Source organism: Canis aureus, chromosome 38, assembly GCF_053574225.1.
Source record: "Canis aureus isolate CA01 chromosome 38, VMU_Caureus_v.1.0, whole genome shotgun sequence".
NCBI classification, from domain to species: Eukaryota; Metazoa; Chordata; class Mammalia; order Carnivora; family Canidae; genus Canis; species Canis aureus.
In genome coordinates, this window is record NC_135648.1 from 19,267,452 (window position 1) to 19,290,385 (window position 22,934).

Consider the following 22,934-nt stretch of genomic DNA (forward strand, 5'->3'; position numbering starts at 1 on the left):
TATCTGATAAAGTCTGTTACAAAACAAACAAAAAAAATGTTCCTACTATTAGCAAGTCACTTCTAATCAGAGTATATAAATAGTTCCTTCTGGTTTAACTTTCCTAGCACAACCCACTTAGTGGGGAATTTAAGAGTGGCCCTTCTCTTTAATTTAACTTATAGAAAAACAACTCAGTGGTGAAATAGTCTTTACCCTAGGTTCTGGGTCTACAATATGTGGCCCCACTATTCTTAGTTTCTACGGTGAGCAATAGTCTTTGAGCCTTATATCCTTTTCCTCCCTTTCCTCTCTCATTGTACTCTGGTATCAGCCACTCCATTCCCCTCACCAGACCCCAGTGCTTATGATGTAGTTTCGAAATGGTTGCGGTTTGGGAGCGAACGGTCAAGAAAGAATTCTTGAGACATCTTCGGTGCAAAAAGTTGGTTTTATTAAAGCTGGGGGGCAGGACCCTTGGGCAGGAAGAGCTGCACAGGGTTTGTGGTAAGTGGCTCCAACTTTCAAGTTGGGAGGGGGTTAAGGAGAGCATGAGTCTTCTCCTTAGCGAAGGAATTTGGAAGAAGAGTTCCAGAACCTTGAGGGGCTAGCTGTTGTTAGAATAAGATCATTTATTATTGTCTGGTAAAACCTTAGTCATGAGACTCTTCAGATGTGTATTGGTGAGTCATATGCTTGGGGGAAGACTGCCAACATATATCTTGAAGGTAGAGATAATGGAAATTTCCAAAGGAGTTTTTATATGTTAAAGTAGCTCCCAGGATCCTGGAGGTTGGGCTAAGATTGCCTTTTTCCCTTAGCAAACTATTAACATCTAGGTCCTGAGCTCCTAGAGAAATGTCACTCTGCTTCTTTCCAGGATTTGTCAGTGGGCAGTAGGCAGTAAGGAAATTTAATTATTTTTTTTTCTTTTGTCTGTTTCCCACATCACTCAGGCATAACAGCCAGCCATTTCCTATTTGTAATTATGCTTCTTGGTGTATTGGGCTCCTATTTTATGAGTGGGTCATAGGGGGTTTGAAAATGAGCTCATAATGTGGCCCTAACTCCAGGTGATTTTCTGTACAACAAACAGATAATATTATTTCTAAGTTTACTCTTCTAATCTACTTTTATCTGTGGCCTAATTTTATAATTGTCCCTGTTGGATTTCCTCCTGCCCCAAAGCACATTATCAAAATTTGTCTACTTTTATCCAATCTTTAAAGAAAAAGGAGTTTGTAAAACAGCTTTCTCTGGATGTTTTACAATAAACTGAATTAATGCAAAACAAAACTGTGTTTCTGAAATTGACATTTCTATCAGAATATATGGTTCATTTTTCCAAAAGCTTTTTAAATTTCCCAATTATTATTATTTTTTTGTTTATTTCACTATTCTAATTCTTGAAGTTCATGTTTTATCAGCTTTAAGCCTTTCTTCTCTCAACATATAATACATGGTTCATTATCAATCAGTTTAAAATATTTTATAATTTCCACTATATTTTTTTTATTTAACCATTGGATGGTTAAGTGATATGTTATCCTCCATCTCTTCTTCTGAACATACTCAATATAAAGGAAAATTTATTTGCAGTACCCTGAAAGTGGAGATGGGAAGGGTAGTTTTCTATTTTACCTTGCACTGAGAGTGTGTCTTTTTTGAATTCACAATGCAACTGAAGCAACGTGAGCTCGCTCCTTGGTGGGTCAGAAAGTGTACCAGGTTGAGCTGTTGCACCAAGTAAATTATTTGCAGCAAATAAGGGGATCAAGAGGAACGGCTTCCAAAGCCGTGACTCAACAAGACAGGGTGAGTGGGCTTCTGTTTTAGGGGTAAGGTGAATATTTAGATGTCATCCTATGTAAAGGTGGGCATAATAGGTTGCACATGTGTCTTGAGGAAACGTGCCTTTACATACATGGTATTTTATATAGATGAAGCTGAGGCTCCTCTTTGGGTGGAGACTTTAGTATTACAACGAGGTAAAGGTAATTATAGGTGTTCCAGAGGTCAACCCATGGTCTACCTGTAGGTGCAAGTCAGTTTAGCTCTAAGGGCCTAGGTGTGGGGCATCTGGGTGGCTCAGTTGGTTAAGTATCTGCCTTCAGCTCAGGTCATGATCCCAGAGTTCTGGGATCCAGCCATACAAACATGGTACTCCCTGCTCAACAGGGAGCCTGCTTCTCCCTCCCCTCTGCCTGCCTCTCTGCCTACTTGTGCTCTCTCTCTGTCAAATAAATAAATAAAATGTTAAAAAAAAAGTCTAGGTGGTCTGGACCAGCAGATTTTTTCAGTGCTGTCACTAGCACCTGAGGGATGGTTTGGGGTCTCATTTGTCTGAGTAAAGAGGAAGACCAGCAAAAAGAGCTTGGGGGAAAATGTAGGACAAAGGTTAGTGAGTCCAAGCAGGTGGGCAGTTAAGGCCAGGTCTTGAGGTCTAGCTGGTGACAGCACTGGGTCTCCTGGTATACCCTACTCAGGCTCTGGGGATTAGAACTTCTTTTTCTGGTCCCAGGAGTTTTTCAAAGCAAGAAATCCTATAAGGCAACTGCAGATTCAGTATTTCTCATGCCTTATGCCCTCCTCAGTTCTTGTTCTCATCCAACGTTGAGGTTATTACTTAACATCTTGTCATTTCTTCAGTTTTTATTAAAGATTTTTAAAAAACATGTCTTATAAAGAATCTTTTTTATTTTTTTCATGAGATTTTGTTAAAATATTCTAGTCCATTATTATCTCCTTGCTCCCCAAAGGAAGTACATTTGCTTCCTCTTTTTTTTTTTTTTTTTTGGTTTTTAAATCAAGAGATGCTGGTGGACTTAGAATAGGATGTTAGCCAAGTGATTAGATTGGAAAATGAATAAATGATGCTTATGATACTTTTGAGGTTAAAAGAAAATAGGGAAAAGGGTGGAGAATATAGTTTCAAGGAATGTCACTAATGCAACAATTTCATATATATGTTTTTTCTTTTGCATTTTTGGAATGCACCTATATTCTGCTCATATTTCATGAGATGCAATATCTTCTACCATTTTAAGCATACTATTCATAGTGTAATGAATTTTCCACTGTATCCTTTATTGCCTCATATTCATTCGAGGATTCTTTCTATTCTTTCTTGTTTATTTTGCTTGTGTTTTATATCACTTGTTAGCCATTTCCCCTGACTGATAATCCTTTGCTGCCAGATAATACTAGGATCTAAAGAGCTCATTTTAAATTTTGGCTATTTGGAAAGGGACTTATTAACTGTTGGATCTGATTAGAGATAATCGGGAGAGGACCATGTCTTTAGGGAGCAACTTTTTAATGTCAGTTTCTGGGGTTTTTCTTTGTGGGCTGGCCATTTCTCCAGAAAGGAAGACAGGGTTAAGTAAAATTCAATATTTTTCACTGTTCTGTTTATAGGCTTCATTCAATCCTGCTGCTTTGGTGTGTCATCATGCAGTAGCTCTCATGTCTGATTGGTGTCCATTGTTATAGAAAAACTGATCTTCAAAATCTTTATCAAATAAACATTTCAAACCCTATCATAGTGGAGAGAAAACAGTTATGTGCTATACAAAATAACAAAAGGAATCTAAGGTTCAAGTGATTCTTCTTATTCAAGGGTCCAAGTTGAACCCTTCAGTTTTGAATCTTTATCCCACATGTCTTCTGTATCAGTTACCACCAAAAATTCAGAAACTGGCCTTATTGAGTTTTGGAATAAGTTTGGATTACATTTTCTAGCGTTTTTTTTTTTTTTTTTTTTTTTGAAACTAGGTATAATCTTCTATTCTTCTATTTATATTATTAGTGAGATACAGGGAGTTATATGTGACATTTCCAAAGCATCTGCTTTAAAATTGCTAACTCTACCAGATTAAGACTTATGTTTTTGTTCTTCTGTTGTCCAAACTGCTATATTGATGTGATGACTTGCAATCATCTTGGACTATGTAATAAACCTGTTGAAGGTGGGTCAGCCTGGGTGGCTCAGTGGTTTAGCCCTGCCTTCAGCCCAGCGAGTGATCCTGGGGTCCCAGGATTGAGTCCCACATCGGGCTTCCTGCATGGAGCCTGCTTCTCCCTCTCCCTGTGTCTCTGCCTCTCTTTGTGTCTCTCATGAAAAAATAAGTAAAATCTTTAAACAAAATAAAAAAATTTAAAAAATAAACCTGAGGAAGGACTCCAGACACTGGAATGGACAAAAAGAAAGTTGGGATCATGATGGCTACCACTCAGTTTTTGTTTCTGTTTTTGTTCTTTTCCCAAAAGGAAAAATACAATTTTACTTTGATTCAGTAATTTTAGTTTGAAATTTTACAATAATATATTATTGAGCTCAGCCTAATTCAAAATTACTGTCAATGACATTTATTACTTCCTATCCTGAGCATATGCTCAGTTCTGTGACACAAATGTGTCAAGAATGTTATGAAATATATGAAGGCAGAGATCCAGGATTGCTTCTAGAGGGACACTTCCAAAGACTCCACCCTTTTCTTCCCCACTCCTAAATATCCTGTTGGTCATCCTAGCATAGTGTTCCTTGGGCACTTGAAACACAAATGTCTCCACTAGCAACATAGGTTTTGTGTCCCTAATGGTGAGTGGAGTACGCTACAGTCAGTAGTCCTCAACTCATTGGCTTTGCTTTATGCTTCTTGTCTCAAGAAATGAAATAACTCTGCTCACTGCATCTACTGTCTGTGATGACTTTAGGAGATTGCCATCAGACCAGATCTCATACCAGCCTCTCAGAAGGATGTCCTAGATGAGAATGGAGACACCTTGGCCCACTTGGGCTGCTTTAACAAAATACCACAGACTATTGCCTTATAAACAAAAGAAATACATTCTTCACAGTTCTGGATGCTGAAAGTCCAAGATTAGGGTGTCAATATACCCGAGTGAGGGCCCTCTTTCAAGTCATAGACTTCTCTTTAAATCCTCACATGATGGAAGGTTTCTAGGAAGCTTTGTGGGCCTCTCCTATAAGAGCATTAATCCTTTCTGTAAGGACTTCACCTTAATTATTTCATTGCCTCCCAAAGTTTCACTTTCTAATACTATCACATTGAACATTAGAGTTTCAAAGTATAAACTTTGGGGAGGGGACACAAACGTTGGAACCATAGCCAGAGAAGTGACAATCTAGGGCTTCTGATAACCTAAACCCTGCCCAGCCAAGTAATTAGAAATGTCTGCTCTTCAGATTCATCACCAAATGATCATTCCCAATACCCCAGCCTTGAATTCTCAGTTTTCCTTACAACCCTGACAATTGGTATTTCTGGAAAACACTTTCTGACCTTTCTTGTACATGGCTTAAGCTTCTATATGAGATCCACTTTTATTACTTTCTTCAACTAGTAAATGGTGGGTGCTCCTTGAAGGCCCCACTCTAATTTTTCTCCCCTTCAAGAGTCCTGCTTAAACCATCAAGATGAATTTATTGATTTCTTATGTGTTCTCTTATCTCTTCATATTAACCAGTTAGAAAAGTTACAGGATCATTTGAAACCATTATAGGTGGGATGAGAGTCCCAGCCAGAATTTCTTTGAGTTGAGGAAAATCCACAGTATTTTGAAGAATGTAAAACAAAACAAAACCACATTTTTTTTTCAGTTTGGGTTTGAGATATGCATTACAATCTTTTAAGGGCATAATAAGAATTCTTAAATAATCAATATTGATTTGTCTGCCCTTTCTTATTATCATCACTACCACCACTTTCCCTTCCTAGTGAGGACCTTAGGTTTTTTGTTTGTTTGTTTGTTTGTTTGTTTGTTTGTTTTTCCCTTTTTTCTGTGAGCACACCATGGAGAATCACAGAGCATAGTCTTCCTCTTGCACTATCCATCTGTTTCTTTTCTTTAAATCACTTATATCTATTTGACCCCTAGCCACAGGCACCTTACTTTTTTCTTATATTAGCTGCCTATCCTTTTACACACTCAGCTTTCTTTCAATCCTATGGAATAGAGAAGGAAAGGTGAGGAAAAAAGTTTTTTTATGCAAATTTGCCCTCCTAGAGCGTTATCTTAAAGATGATGAGGCTTTTTTATATACACCTACCTAAATAAACCTCTGGTCATCTTTACTATGATATTTTATGTTAAAAGAGTATCTATGCCTGACTGTAATCTGAATTTATGCTTGACTCCAGAGGAGAGGAGAAATAGAAAGCAAATAAGTCACACTCAATCTCAATATGCTAGTTAGTTGAATTTTACTTATTGGATTGATGAGATTTTTAAAGGCAAGTACTATATCCTATTCATCTTTACATTCCAAGCTCTAGCATGGTGTAGAAAACATTAAGGCCCTTTATGTAGGCTTCCCCGAATTTAAGAACATATATATTATGTATATACATTATATATTTAACTAGTTGAAAATAAGTTGTGTTTATGTTAGCAAACAGTAATATCTGCAGCGCTTGGAATATAAAATTTGAAATTGTCTAGTCAGAGGCATTCTTAAATACACATTAGAAATCTAGACTTTGTGGAAGAGTATGTATTCTAGTTTATAAATTCTTTATGAAATGGGAATGAAGAGCTTCTTTTCACAATAAAAACTTGACAGCACTTTCATGACTCAGCCTAATAGTATTTTGAATGCCCAAAGAAAAGTTATAATAAAGTTGCTAAAATATAAATTTGCCTTTTTCTCTAAAGCATGCTTACATGTCACTATGGCATTTCCCAGTACTTTTTGATAAGATTTCTGGTTGTGATGGCATGTGCTAAAAAATGCACTTACATTTTTATAAGAAAATTAATAAAAATGTCAAGGTAACTTCCATTTTATGGCACTAATCTTACTGCTGTTCAGGAAGATATACACAGTGTTACTCTTTGCAGTATTGCCAACAATCTGTTTGGTCTTTTTGAATATTTAGCTGACTTTTAAATATGTAGCCAACATCATGCAAAAAACAAGACAAAACAAAACAAATAGAAAGCGTGTGTGCTTGTTCTTAGGTGCATAGATAAAGCTTTTAATTGATCACTTCAAATAGTCGTTGAGAACTTATGAGCTTTATTAAGTTCCAGGTTTTGGCCTATACAAAAAAGTATCAGCCTCTATTGTAGGTTGGATTCCCTGAGATTTTTGAGATAGAGCTTTCATAGAGAGGCTTCTGTAAGGAATTCTGAAGTGTGGATGATCCTACAAAGTTGTCCCAAATTGGGGTAAAGGAGGCAAGAATTTTTTTCTCTAAGTAGATCAGTCATTCGATGCAGTCCACCCTGAGAAGCCTCCGGTAAGGGTGCTTTTTTTGTGGAGGCAATAACCAAACATTGTTGATAGTTAAAAACTATCTACAAGCAATACTCACCTAAGCTAGGGAATAGGAGGATGCATAATAGATGATAGATAGATAGATAGATAGATAGATAGATAGATAGATAGATGATAGATAGAAGACAGATTCTCAATAAATTATTGCATCTCTCTATTTTAGGCAGTAAAACATAAATTACAAAAATCTATTCTTATAGATAAAACAGAAAGGCCTAGATTATTCCTTAATGGGCTGTATTATTCTTTTAGTGCGCTAAAAATTTTAAGATAGAGTCAAATTCTGTCTTGGTAGTTTTATGTGAATGGTTCTATGTGAGTTGGCCAAGTTAATGGATTTGACCCTTCTTAGTAAAGGTAATAGACTGATATCAAAGCTTAAGTAGAAATGAAAATCTAAATGTCTATGTGAAATACAGATTTGAATATCCAGCTGGTGATAATATCACTTTAAGTTAAAATTAGTTCTAGTTCCTCAAAATGTATGATTTTGACCTTCTCCAGAGTTCCCTTATGCAATTCATTTTATCTTTAATGAAAGAAGAATGTTAGACTAATACTCAAGAATTGTAGATTTATGACTTCTACATATTTTACTTTGTAGCTCAGCCAAAATAGGCAGGATGATTGAGTAAATTATATTTATAGTTCTAAACTATATAATTATTTTCTATGATTTTTAAAATAATTTTATTTCTTTATTTATGAAAGAGACAGAGAGAGACTACCAAAAAGTAAGGTGCAGAGGGATAAGCAGGGTCCCGCAGAGCAGGGAGCCCCTCGCTGGGCTGGATCCCAGACCCTGAGATCATGACCTGAGCCAAAGGCAGATATTTAACCTACTAAGCCACCAACGTATTCCTTTTCTATTATTTTTAATCAAATTTGTTTTTTTGTGATTAATTTTATTAAATATTATTTTATTAGTACCCCTTTAAATTTTCTGAATTTTTTCAGAATCAAAGGACACACTGAGAATAATAATGTTAATACTATGTATTAAAATAATTTGTACTTTATTCATTAATACTATATGTAGTTCATTAGTAATTTTGGTATAAAAGCTGTTTCGTAGGCCATATCTGGTATACAACCTGCTTTTTAAATGCGAAACATTTAAACACAATTTGAGTAAGTGTATGATTTGAAGCCAAAACAGTAATGTTAATAAATGATATTAATTTTCAAATATGTCTGCAAGGAGAAGAAATTCTAGGAAATGATGCTGAAATTAAAATAGATATAAATTACCAGTTGATTTCATCTAAAGTTTTTCCTTGAAATCGCTATTACTGACACTTGAAATGTATAGCAGTAGATCAGAATATATTCTCTAAAACTTTCTTGATGCTAATGCCAAGAATGGAGAACATGGTAGGTTTCCTTTCCAAACTCCAACAAACATATCTGACAGGCCTGGCAACTCTGACAAATTTTGGAAAGCACACAAACTCTCTCACACACAATGGCAGTTAGAAAATGAATGCATTCTGTAAGCTTTTTTCATTGCTCTTTGCCAATTTGCAAATAGTCCCTTTTTATAGATATTTGGAATTATCTTTGCATGCAGAATTTAAACATTTTTGAGAACATATATGGCTTTTAGTGATATTTCTATGAAAGATTGAAATTAGGACCTCAATTATATGATGAAAAGCAAAGGGAAATACATGTTTATTTATCAGTTATTAAAATAACTATGAATTGCCATCAAATTAAAAAATACTTAAGGAATATATCACTGATATGTCAAGTAGCTAGTTTTAAAGCACTGAATATATGACAGTATATGCAAACTGTCTTGGAAAATGAAATATTCACTATTTTATGTTTTGGCTATTATGCTATTCACAGAAATAACTGAAAGTTTTCTAAGATTTTTAACTGATTTACATGATATTACTTAATTTACAAATGTACAAATATGAACCAATGTTCAAATATATTTATAGAAATTAAGCCCATATGATCTTTATGTCAAAGACTATTAAGCTTTAATAAGAGGTTTATATAATGAAAGAATATGAGAAAATGTTATTTGATATTTGTTTTTAATATATACCTTTATGTTACACACACTTTTAAGGTTAGAAACAAGAAACTATTTGCATATATATAGATATATAGCATTATATAGCATTATGTAGTATTTAACATTTAGCATTTAATTCAAAAGTTATTTTCAAGATATTTTCTTTATAATCAATTGATGTTCATCCCAAACTGCAAGTTAAAATATTCTCCATCACTGACTTATTTTTTTACAGATTTTTCAATTAAGTTTCAGGAATGATCAAACAAAATAAATTACTGCTACCAAAAGTCAATTTAAGAGCTTTTTTCCTTTCATTTTCCAATAAAAAATAACTATTTTTTCCAAAAAAATAAACTATTTGGAATATAGAAAAAGATTAAAACAAATCAAAACATTTGTAAGATCATAAAAATAAACCATAACTTATAAAATTTCAGAGAAATAAATGTTCTTTAACAATCAAAAACCCTCTGAAAGAGTGATTAAAACTTCAGTGTTAAAAGGATTCTTTTGAATAATTATTGCTTTATTAGTTTATTTACATTTTAATACAGAAATTTTACAAAAAATATTACTCGTGTGTGTGTGTGTGTGTGTGATGTGTTTAAATTTTATCCTGTCTCAACTTCATAGAATTTCTTGGATCTATGGTTTGATGTTTTTGATGTTTTGGGAAAATTTTCAGACATACTGTCTTCAAATCTTGTATCTATGGAAGTTTTTTTCTCCTTGTACATTTCTATAAGAGGTTTACATTGTGTGTGTGATGATTTTTTGGCTCTTTTAACTAAAATCCCCCTCCCTTCTTCTCTGTTCCCTTTCCTTTCATCTTCTTCCTTCTTTTCCCACTTGTATGCCTACCTTCTTATAATGTTACCTTAGGCTTACTTGGGACAATTCACTATTAAGATTAAAAAAGATGTAAAATAGCCCTGGTGTCACCAGTTATCTGTAGGCAGAAAGTGAATTCAGAAAGTTACTGAGCAGCTAAGGAGGGCAAATTTTCCAGTGTCCAATTACTTTATGGCAAAAATGGCAATGAGGATGACTTACACAGAGGGTGGAATAAAAAATCTAGAGAGATAAGTGAACAATGTTCTCTTTCAAGAGACAAAACTAGAATCTTCTCAATAATATATATATATATAATTTCCAGGGCAAAATGTCCCCTCAGTATCTCTTTAGCAAGACTTCAGGACCACTCTACTCTGTTTCCCATCTCCTTCCCCTGCTTCACGTGACACTTCCTATTTGTTGTTACAGTGTTTCTATTTCTCTAATTACACAAAAATCCATGATGTTGAGTTTGAGACCATCATGTAAGGAATTTTTATTTTTATTCTACTGTGAGGGGATGAGTGATTTTTTTTTTTTTATTTAACCCATACCCCATTCCCCTTTCCTCTGAAAACCATCAGTTTGTTGTCTATAATTAAGAGATTATTTCTTTCTTTCAAGATTTTATTTATTTATTTAGAGTGTAAGCAAGGTCAGGGGCTAATGAAGACAGGGATGCAGAATCCCAAGCAGACTCTGTGGCAAGAATGGAGCCCGACTCGGGCCTCGATCCCACGACCTTTAGATCATGACCTCAGCTGAAATCAAGAGTTGGACACTCAACAAACTGAGCCACTCAGGCACCCCAAGACTCTGTTCCCCATTCTTAATTTATCTCTCTCTCATATTTTTTTTTAATTTTTTTAAATTTATTTATGATAGTCACACAGAGAGAGAGAGAGAGGCAGAGACACAGGCAGAGGGAGAAACAGGCTCCATGCACCGGGAGCCCAACGTGGGATTCGATCCAGGGTCTCCCGGATCGCGCCCTGGGCCAAAGGCAGGCGCCAAACCGCTGCGCCACCCAGGGATCCCCTCTCTCTCATATTTTTAATGAGAAAAGGAAAGTGAACTAAAGGGTATTTAATAAATTGAAAGGATGGGTGTAGACATTGACACTATGTACAGACATTTCATTTTTATTTATTCCAGGTGTTAGGTAGGGTTATACTTCCTAAGTCTTTAGATGTTAAGTTTTGCTGAGTGATTTACTTTATCCAGTGAAATGCAATTAGAAGCACACTGGTCACCTCTGGCAGAATCTTGAAAAGTCAGTATAGGGTCAGCTGTGTCCTCCCTTTCCTTGATTTGTAACTGTTCAGTATATTTCTAAAAGAGGTTGCTCTCAGAGTCTGGTTATTAAACAAAGAAAACACAGAATATACACCTATCTGAACTGTGTATGCGCTAAGAGTCAGAAAGAGAACTTCATTTTAAAAAAGAGATTTGGGGTTATTACTTATTATAGCAAAATATAACTCATGTTTACTTAATAAAATTATCTTCTCTTCCTTATCCTCAACTTTCTTTGAGCTTAAAATTTCCCCCAATTTTTGGTATTCATTGTGAAGGTGTTCATTTAAACATAGCTTATTTTTTAATCAATATCTTAAGTATATAAATGTAAATACACACAGATACACATATATTGAAATACATATCTGAAATAAGAAAGAAACTACAGTTTTATATTAAGTAAAAATGTGTATATTAAAACAGCCATATCTTTGATAGGAAGTTATTACATATTTTACAGCATATTTATATTAAAGCACAAGTTTGATTTTTTTAAACAGGTTTTCTCCAAAAGTATCAGTTTCTGGTTTGTGTTCTTTGTAAATAAAACGAGACCTTTTTTTTTTTTATTTTTTGTTTCATTTCATGTGCAAAAGTTAGAAAAAAAAGTCAGCAGAAATATTTAGTGGAATGTTTTGGACTAAGCTCAGGTTCATAATTCTCCTTTAATTTCCTACTGTGATATCTCAATACAACAAATAAGCATAACCTGATATTGGAACCAAATAATGTCATAAGAAAGGTTTGCCTCAATGACAGAGCTTAGAATAAGGACCATCTTTTTTTCTTTTCTTTTTTCTTTTCTTTTCTTTTCTTTTTTCTTTCTTTTCTTTTCTTTTTTTCTTTTCTTTCTTGTCTTTTCTTTTCTTTTCTTTTTTTCTTTTCTTTCTCTCTTCTTTCTCTCTCTTGCTCTTTCTTTCTTTCTCTTTCTTTTTCTTTCTTTCTTCTTTCTTTTTAAAGATATATTTTTAAATCATCTCTCTCCCCCAATGTGGGGCTTAAGCCTACAACTTCAAGATTAAGAGTTGCACATTCCACTGAGTGAACCAATCAGACCTCCCAGGACCATCATTTTCTATGCAACTTGTGAAGTCTTAACAGCTGATGTGAAAGCACCTCAGCACTACACAGACGTAGCTGTCCACTGTAGATCCCTACAATTCACCTTCAGAATGGTCATCCAACACTGACATGACAGATAGACATAATGGGAGAGTATTCAAGTAGCCAAGAGATGACTGACTCTCCCAGATTTCATGTGTAAACTCCTGACAAGGTTAATCTCTCTGCCTTGCTCAAAAAACACTCACATCTTAGCAGAATTTCTCATGGACTCCTCAGCCTTGTAACCAGCCCATTGGATCAGAAATGCATCCTTTGTCATGCATAATGTTTTAATTTACTATAACTGAAGCCAGTGAAATGAAATTGCTAGTAAGATAAAAATAGGACCACTGTAATTGTAGAACCTTGTATCAAATATCCAAGACAATTCTTGACAGAAAGAAAACTAAATAAAATGTATAAATATTGAGACATGAACAAAATTACATGTCTAGGTAAATGGTAAAGCTCAAATAAAATATTAAAGATACTTAGAAAATTTGGTATGAGTTTTAATGCAGCTTATAATTTCTTATACTTGGAATTAATAGAAATGAAAAAGAAAATAACCATTGAAAATTCAAAGTATATATTATAAAGCCTATAAATAGATAAAACAGAAGATCATAAGATTCAGAACAAAACTCCACATTTAAGAAAGGACAGAAATTCCAAACTATCAGCTTATTATATCACTGGTGAGGAAATTATGTCATAAATGTCATTTCTCATGAAGTTAATATATATCTTTTGCAATTTAAATCAGAACACCAACAGAGGTTTTTCTTTGATGGGAAGTGCATGAAAACTAAAAAAACTCTTTGAAAACTAAATATGACTATTTCCAGTGTCATGCTGCCAGTTACTGGGTCAATTTTGTCCTTGGTACTTTGACACTAGGGTTTGTCCTACTAAGCACTATGTAATGTAAGTCACCGTGTGAATTACTCTTTCTGGAGTAACAATTGAAGACACTTCATCATCACTATCATGATTTTTAAAAATATATCAAATATTCTTTTTATGTATAATAGATTATGTGGTGGTAAGAAATAGGTTTCCCATGCCTTTAGTTTTTCATTACTTTGGGGGAAGAGTATTTGCTCCCCATGGCCAACTTTATAGCTGTCCTCAATCTCCCAAGTCTTTTTTCTGCTTTTCCTGGCACAAGCTGCCCAACTACATTCTCCAGCTTCTATTTCACTTAGATGTGGTCATGTGACTATATTATCTCCATGTGGGCATGAGCAGGAATGAGTTCAGTAGCTTCAGGATTATGTTTCAAAATAATACTTTTTTTCTAGACATACTGTTCCTTTTTTCTTCACCTAGATATACCTGGGTATGTTTGGAGCAATCTTAGTTTTCGTGTGTATAAGGCTGAACTACTCTGCTCAGCCTGGTGCCCCAATCTTTGTGTCACAGGAACTGACCATTCACATTGACTGGCTGCAGGAGAGAGAAAATTATATCCTGTGTGAGGCACTATATTCAGGTTGGATATGTACAAATAGACATATTTAGTAATTATCCTGACTAATATATATTCTGGAAATCACTAATCCTCTCAGAGATTTTTACACATTTAGATACTCTTGCTTGTCCTTGAGAAATAGCAGCTCTAGAACAAAGGTATACCACAGCTTCTCAAAAAACAGAAATGTGTACAATTCTCAAGCAGGCTTCTAATAAAGTCCATTTATTCATGACCATGAGGTTTGAGTTCAGCTACATAGTGTGATGTCAGCAGTTTTCTTAATTAACATTGACATCATGTTAAAGATTTTAGACATGTTTTAAAATTTTACTTTTTGTGAGAACATTTGACATTCATAAATTGGGACTTAGATATTATTCCTTTTTTTTTTTTTTTGCTTTTTTTATGCTAAGCAGCATGGCATTTAAAAAAAAAAACTTTTTAAAGAAAAGCATGTTTTCCTTGAAGAAGACAAATTATGTTGAAACAACTAATACATATTCCACATTTTTTCTATTTGAAACCAATAGGATTTCTAGTACCTAGAACCTTATATGAGAATGTATAAATTAATTGTATGCCTAAATTATAATGTTGTTTTTTCAAGACCACTATATTTAGTCATATAACAATGCAGAAAGCTACTGAATGTTTTTGTATTTTGCAAATTGATATTAAAGTTATATAATCATTAAGATCTAAAACATGATACAGAAAAACTCCATTCTTGTCATGGTTACAAATTGTTAATATAACATTTAGCAGTAGAATGATACAGTTATAGATTATTTGCTATAGCTTTACTACTAAATAAGTTTCATTAAAATGAGAAAGTGTTGCCAAGGCTTAACAATTATTGTCATTTTTCCATTCCCATTACTGGCATTAAATTGAGTAAGTCAAAATTGCTGAAATGAAATCAGAAACATATTAAACTTGATATCAAAGTAGATAATACACAAGAAGCACAATGAGAAAGCTAGATTTATTTTTTTAACTGAACAAAAATTCTTCCATATAATTTTAGAAGTCATTTTGATTGCCTTTGACTTATTATTCCTCCAATTTGTATCAGGATTGGCAGGACTTTAACTGAGATAATTCACACACCATGAGACTGACACAACTACGGGCTTATGGTATATAAACCAGTCCTAAGCTATTCCTGCTCCTAGCAGACATGTCATAGTGTGGCACAGGGATTCCTTGACATGACAAATTCTGCTTTTTGTTTATTCTCCATTTTATAAAGAAAGGTTTGAACCTTCATATCTATAACATATCATAAAGAAGAAAGTGATTCCATAGAGAAAATGCTGGTACCTTAGTAAACTATCAAAGAGAATACAGATGTGGAAGATTCAATTCAGTGAGACAGAAGAGTAGCTCTCATTACCAGCCATAGACAGTATTTGGCATCATAAATTGGAAACAGAGGATCCTGAATAAAACAATAAGAGACCCATTACTAAAACTGTATTTTGAAAAAAAAATATATCAAAAAGCAAAGATCAGACAACAAAGGTTTCAGAACAAGAAAATAATATGGAACAAAAACAACATAAGACAGAAGAAATTAGTCGAGTCAAGAACACAAAAACTTTCATTGTCACACTGGTTGATACTGTGTCCATATTAAAGAACCAGAGTCCTACATCATAGACATTAAAGATTCTTTACATTGTTGTGCATAAGTATATTTAATAAATTGTATATAATTCTTTGAACAAAAAGTTCAACATTCTTGCATATTTGTGTAGATATATGTTTATGTTTGTGTCTTCCTTAAGTTTCTCAATCGAAAAATTTCCTCTAAGAGCAATTCAACATAAGTGGTACTGTATGCTTAAAAAATTTTTATAATAAGCTTTTCCATTTCTAAGCTATAAAATTAAAATAAGCATGACCCCTGTTTATCTTTTTTAATGAGCACTTTATGCATGCAACATAGATACTTAAAAATAGTAAACAATTCATATCACCAGAGTGCTTATAATTTGATAGTGTACAATGCAAACGTTTAGCATATAATTGGAAGAAAGAAGTTGCTACTGGCATTCAAATAAAAATATAGATATTGGGTGTATTCAATGGAAACAAAAGATATTAGATTTGGTAATATGTGATTAAAACGTTAAAGGAAGTTAGAGAATTAGATCCACAGACAGCAAGAAGAATTTTTAAGTTAATTTATTATATTTTTTTCATGTGTTTTGCATAGTATTTTAAACAGAAAAGAGTTATTCTTTCTTGAATGAAAATACTAGAGTAGAAATTCTACCATCTAGGATGAGAGCTCTTTAAGTCATCTTTTTACCTGAGGCACATGGTGTCCCTCACTATGACAGGTGTAGTTCCTGCCATTAGGAGAATGCAGTCAGTAGGAAGAGGCAAGAGGAGAGAGATCTCAACTGCACCTTCTTAAAAGATGCATCCCTGAGAGTCTCACACAAATCTATTAGTTATGACATATTGGCTGGGATTTAGCTCCATGCCCATTTTCATCACAAAAAAAGATTTAATCAAAAGTAAAAGAACATTTTCTTTTTAGGCAGCCAAGTGTTCAGTGAAGTATCAGGGTTCTGAGACAGAGCAAGATGGGAGAAAATTAACATCAAAAGTTTATTTGCTGTCTTTGCCTATGAGAAGCCAATACCAAAGAAAGGAGTTGTGCTCATTACACGTCTACCAGAAAGAACTCAATGTCCCAAAGTAGACTAAAGATCAGTTTACAAGAGTCACTGGTATGCAACACTGAGATTGAGTAGGGGTAAAACTCTCCTCATCCAAGTTCAGAAACAATGGAGATTTAGAGAGAGAAGTTAAATATATAGAACCAAAGATTAACATCAATGGCAGCTAAGTTGGAGATATTGAAGAGTGCAATTAAATACCCTCTCTCTCTCCTGCTACCAGAGCAAGATCCTCAGAGTCCTTCTTTGGAGCCCAAACCTTATAACAATCTTTATAAAATATCCTTCTCTTCCTTTTCTTGTGCAGTTCTCTTGGTTCCTCTCAAGTTCCTTTCTGCACTGGATGGAGCCAATACATGCCATCTTGTCAGATTGCAGGTTGTTCTAGTGGTCTTTGATTAAGTTTCAGCAAAACTAAACCCTAGTCACCTGCTATAGAAGCAGTCTAGCTTGTTTACCCTTTATGGAATGTTTCTCTTCCCTGTATTGTTTCCATAACCCTCTACTAGTGATTATTACCTACATCCAAGTTGCTCTCACTAGCGTCCTTGTGTCAGAAGTCACTTCTGGGCTGGGGCACCTGGGTGGTACAGACAGTTAAGCATCAGACTCTTGGTTTCAGATCAGGTCATGATTTCAGGGTAGTGGGATCAAGCCCCACCTCGGGTTCCATGCTCAAGCAGAATCCGCTTAAGACTCAATCCCTCTCACTTCCCCTCTTTCTTTAAAATAGATAAATATTTTTTAAAAAAATCTAAAAAAATAAAAGAATCCACTTCTGGGGATCCCAAACTAAGACACTTCCCATTTATATAGGCAAAGAGCAGAGTGTTTTAATTCCTGGAAAATAGTGAGAAATGTCTTAAAATGATAGGCCAACAGAGTGGAAAATAAGAATGATTATGTATCTATGCCTGTAAGACAGGGATGAAACAAGAATACTAATCAGTTTTATTTCAGATCAATAGTAGTAGAATATCAGGATGAATAGTATGAGATAAGTAATAGATGACTATATTTGGTAGGCTTCACTGTGGTTTAGTTTTTGTAGATAAGGATGCAGGTATCCCCTGTTGTTTGAGTGGTTTTTAGGGAAGCCACAGATAAAGTAAGATTTTCAGAGGGAAGTCCAACAGAGTAGTAATGTCAAGATTAACAACATGCAAGTTTAATACAATTTATTCATTTTTACAATACATTAAAAAATCAAAATGCAAATCAGTATGTTGTTTCTCTTCATTTGTAGTAAGTCAGTGTAATATATAGATAAAATGAAAAGACTTTCAAGCAAAGTGTGTAAGGCATGGTTTTCCTTTCGTAAATGTGTAGGTGTGTGTTAATATCTATATTTTCAGCTTTGGGGAGTAATCAGAATCTCAATAAAAATAGAACCTCATGTTCAAAAATTTCCGACATATTTCATAAAAGATGTATTTAATGCCAAAAATTAATTGGTCCTAAAGTTGTCTTGTACTGCTGATGCATCATCATTTAATGTTTGTTAATGGTAAATAAAATTATTGAATAAGTTGACAATAACTGTGGTGGCATGTGTTATTTTTCTCCACTATTCATGGCTGTCCCCTAAAGGATTATACATTCCTACCTGCTGATATGTGACTTTCTGTGCTTCTCTATGCTATTGGCATTAGGTTTGGACTGATGATGAATCAGAAATACAAAATAGGCCAGTTCCAGACAGAAACTTTAAGAAACATTGAGAAGTTCCATACACTTTCTTGTTTTTTTCCCCTCTGGTGGCAGAACGACATGTCACAAACATGGTCGTTTCTTCAAACTGCTTCTAGACTGAAAAAGGTACGTGGCATATAATTGTACCTGTAGCAAACCAATCAAGAAATAGAGAAAAAAGATAAAGAAATCCATGGTGTTGAAAGCGACTAATACAGTAACAGAACCTGGGGTAAACCCAATAAATGAGTGACTGATTGGTATAGATATTTAACGATGTGTATACACACTGTTTTTGAAAGATATCATGTACAATTCTGATCTGCACATTTCCTCCAAACAATCTTGAAACATTTGATTTCCTTGGAAATCTTTCCACTGTGTTTAAAAAAAAAACAGCTTTACTAGGACATTACTTTAGTTCATAAAGGAAGATAGAAAGCTGTAAGGGAGGGTTTGGTTCCCTGAGATAACATTAAAGAAAACGTTAAAGAAATCAATCTTTCCATTGTCACTTTGTTTGGCAATGTACCATGGTAAGATTCCAGATGGATAAGGAGCATGACTTTCTTTTCTAAAAAGGAAGATGGCTATTGAAGGATTAAGGGTAGATGTAAAGAATGGGGTAGGGGAACAACATGAGGTCACAGAGAGAATAGTGTTGGCCTTTTGTTATGCCAGTAGATTTTAGAACTAAATATATATAGGAAAGTTGAAGTTTTAGAAATATGGGTGTGCCTGTGCCTGTATGTGTTTATGCGTGGCAACTGTTTGGAGGTTTTTCTCAAAATCTCAGGAGTATGGATCCACTTTAAGATTCCTAATCTATGTGCTTAGGGATGTAGTATTTTGGTCACAGGAAATACAGAGTCCCTGACTTATGATTGTTTGACTTAGGACCATTTGGCTTTGTGATTGTGTGGAAGTGATTTCCATTCAGTAGAAATGTAATCAAATTTTGAATTTTGGTCTTTTCTATCTTTTCACAGGACAGTGATATACAGTAGGACACTCTCTTGTGATGCTGGGCAGCTCCCAGTCAGCCACCTGATCACAATCTATACACTTATAACCATTTGGTGCCCATATAAGCACTCTGTTTTTCACTTTCATTTCAATATTCAATAAATGACATGAGATACTCAGAGTCTGTGGTTTCTTCTATAATGTCTGAATCTTAAGGGATTTAAATTATTTCAAAAACTTCTGTCTCAACACCAAAATTTGTCCAAGCATAACCATTTTCTTGCTTTTATTTTAATAATGAATGTAAGTAGCCTAGCTCACTACCACACATGATATTTAAAACAATGCCACTAAATTGCAGCTACCTATGAGTTTCTCTCCTAGATTATCAACCTGCCTTCCTTCACTGAAGACATAACTACTTAGTATCCTTAATCTTTTATCATGCCCTTTGTATTCATATATGTCTCTACACACACACGCACACACACACGGTTTCATAAGATAAATGGATTACTAAAACATATATTATTATTAGTCATTTTAAACTCATTACAAATAAAATCATATCTTTTTAAAATATTTTTTTTAAGATTTTTAAAAATTTATTTGTTGAGAAAGGGAAAGAGGGAGAGAGTGAAGGGGGGGAGGGAGGGCCAGAGAGAGAGAGAATCTCAAGCAGACTCAATGCTGAGTGCAGAGTCTTACTCGGGGATGGATCTCAAAACCCTGAAATCTTGACCTGAGCCCAAATCAAGAGTCAGATGTTAACTGACTGAGCCACCTAGGCTCCCCAAGAAAATCATATTTTTAAAACTTTATTTTTCTACTCAATATTCTAAAGATTCATCCATGTTTTTGAATATTGTTATTTTATTCCTTTTCAAGTTAGTATTATGTTCCAATCTATTTATATGTATCTTTGTTTCTAGAAGATTTTACTGTATCCAGATATTTACTATTACAGTGATACCAAAAGCACATTCACACAAACTCGCACAAAAAGAGGTTACCACCAACATGAAGATATTTTCTTAACACAAACTTGCAAACTGATAACATTTGTGTATCTAAACATTGACATAAAATAATATATTTTGAATGTTCAAAAATTCAACAGAAAACCTAAACTCTAGGAAAAAATAGCATATGAACTAGAAAGATTGTTTTCCAAATTTCAAGCATATTCTAAAAATCGCTACATTGGGTAGATATTATTAGTAATTAGATTTCGATTAACTTCCAATGTTACATTTCTAGCACAATAACCAAAGGGATAGAAGTGTAACATAGATTATAACAAGTATAATAAGTGTAACAAGATTTCTAAATCTTGATCTTTTGTGATCTCTTTATACAATTCATTGAATAGAGAATACTGTCAATTACAAAGAATAAGGGGATGCAGTTTGGTAAGGAGTAATACCTATATCTCAGTGATGCAGGTTTTCACCCAATTAAGTTACCCCAGTAGATTATAATATAGGATTAAAGGATTCTGGGAAAATGACATAAATAAGAAGCCCCAGGAATCTGTCTATTTACCTAGGCAACGGTTTCACTGGCAGAGTCTGTCTGATGTAATTGTTTTGGAACTCTGGAGTTTTTTGAAGGCTTAGGATTTCCAGGGCATGGCTTGGATGGTAAATCATGATTAATTTTGGTCAACTTCAGAATTTAGCACAGTATCAGCAATCCACCACCTGTCAGGCCTGTGCCAGGCAGCCTTCCACTTCTTCCAGGAGCAGCTTGCACACAATTTGTGAGACCCAAATGGGCCAAAAGGACCTTGTTATTCAAATATGAGAGGTCAGTGCTCTGACCCCGCATTGCTGCTTCTCATATCAAAGGTGCAGAGGAAGAGGTTAGTGGCCAAGGCTTTTACATCTTTTTGTTGCAAGCCCCTCCACCTCAGGCTGAAGGGCAGCCAAGTATTTAAAGAGCCATTGTCCTTTTTATCTTTCTCCTTATCAGAAATCAAACATAATGGATTAATCTCTCTAATTAAAAGACAGAGACTGGCAGAATGAATTTTTTAAGAGGGATGCAACTATATACTAACTATAAAAGATTCATTTTACATCAGAAAACACAAAAAAGGTTGAAGGTGAAAAGATAGAAAAAGATGTTTTATGCAAATAACAGCCAAAAGAGAGCAGAGGTTACATATCAAATAATACTAATATCAGACAAAATGGACTTTAAATCAAAAGAGTAATGAGACAAAAGGACATTGTATTAATAAAAGATATAATTCAGCAAAAAAATATAAAAATTACAAACATTTACAAACCCAGTAACAGATGATCAGAATATATGGGAAGCAAAAATTGGCAGAATTAAAAGGAGAAATTGATGGTTCTACAGTAACAATTGGAAACTTCAATATGCTACTCTCAATACTGGATAGAAAAAGCAGACAGAAGATAACTAATGTAATAGAAGACTTAAATAATACAACCCAACTGGATCTACCAGAAATATACACAACATTTCTACTTAATAATAATAGAATATACATTTTTCTCAGTTTCACAGGATATTTTCCAGGGAAGACCATATGTTAAAACACAAATCAATCTCAGAAGATTTTAAAAGGTAATTATCATATAAAGTATCTCTCTGACCACAATAGAATGAAACTAGAAATAAATAACAGAAGGGAAACTGGAAAATTAACAAATTTATGGAAATTAAACAACAAACTTTTAAACAACCAATGGAGACATAAGAAATAAAAGGAATTAGAAAATACTCACAGATTAATAAAAACAAAAAGAGAGTATTCCCAAACTTATGGGATGCAGCAAAAACAGTGCTTAGAAGGAAATTTATAGTTATAAATACTTACGTTAAAATACAAGACAGATCTTAAATCAACAACCTAACTTTACAACTTATGGAACTAGAAAAAGAACAAAATAAACCCAAAGCTAGGAGAGGAAAGGAAATATTAAAGATTGAAACAGATATAAATGAGACAGAAAATAGAAAAATAATAGAGAAAAACAATGTAACAAAAAGTTGGCTCATAAAAAGATCAACAAATTGAGAACTGTTTAGCTATATAGAATAATGAGAAAGAAGTCTCAATTTACTAAAATCAGAAATAAAGTGGGACAGAACTACCAAATTTATGGAAATAGAAAGGATTATAAGAGAATAATGTGAACAACTATGCCCCAACAAATTGGACAACATAAATGAAGCAGGCATATTCTTTCTTAGAATCAGAAAATTTACCAAGACTAAATCTGAAGAAACAGAAAACCTAACTAGACCTATAATGAATAAGGAGATGGAATCACTAATCAAAAAATGTGTTCCCTTCTCCTAAAAAACAAAACAAAACAAAAAACAAAGAACAAAACCATGTACCAAATAGTTTTACTGGTGAATTTTATCAAACCTTTAAGGAAAAACTAACACTCAATTTTTTTTCAAACTATTCCAAAAAATTGGAGAAGAAAGGATGCTGCCTCACTCATTCTTTGAGGCCAGCATTACCATAATACCATAGACATTACAAGAAAACTACAGGTTAATTTTCCT

At 34.0% G+C, this 22,934-nt stretch overlaps 1 long non-coding RNA gene across 1 annotated transcript; it reads left to right on the top strand.

Moving 5' to 3' along the window:
* The first annotated feature begins 601 nt into the window (after nucleotides 1–601).
* LOC144307285 (uncharacterized) lies at nucleotides 602–19,553 on the top strand. The gene is made up of 3 exons (XR_013374192.1): nucleotides 602–662; nucleotides 18,377–18,542; nucleotides 19,406–19,553. It is a non-coding gene; the product is annotated as an uncharacterized LOC144307285 (long non-coding RNA).
* Nucleotides 19,554–22,934: the final 3,381 nt, after the last annotated feature.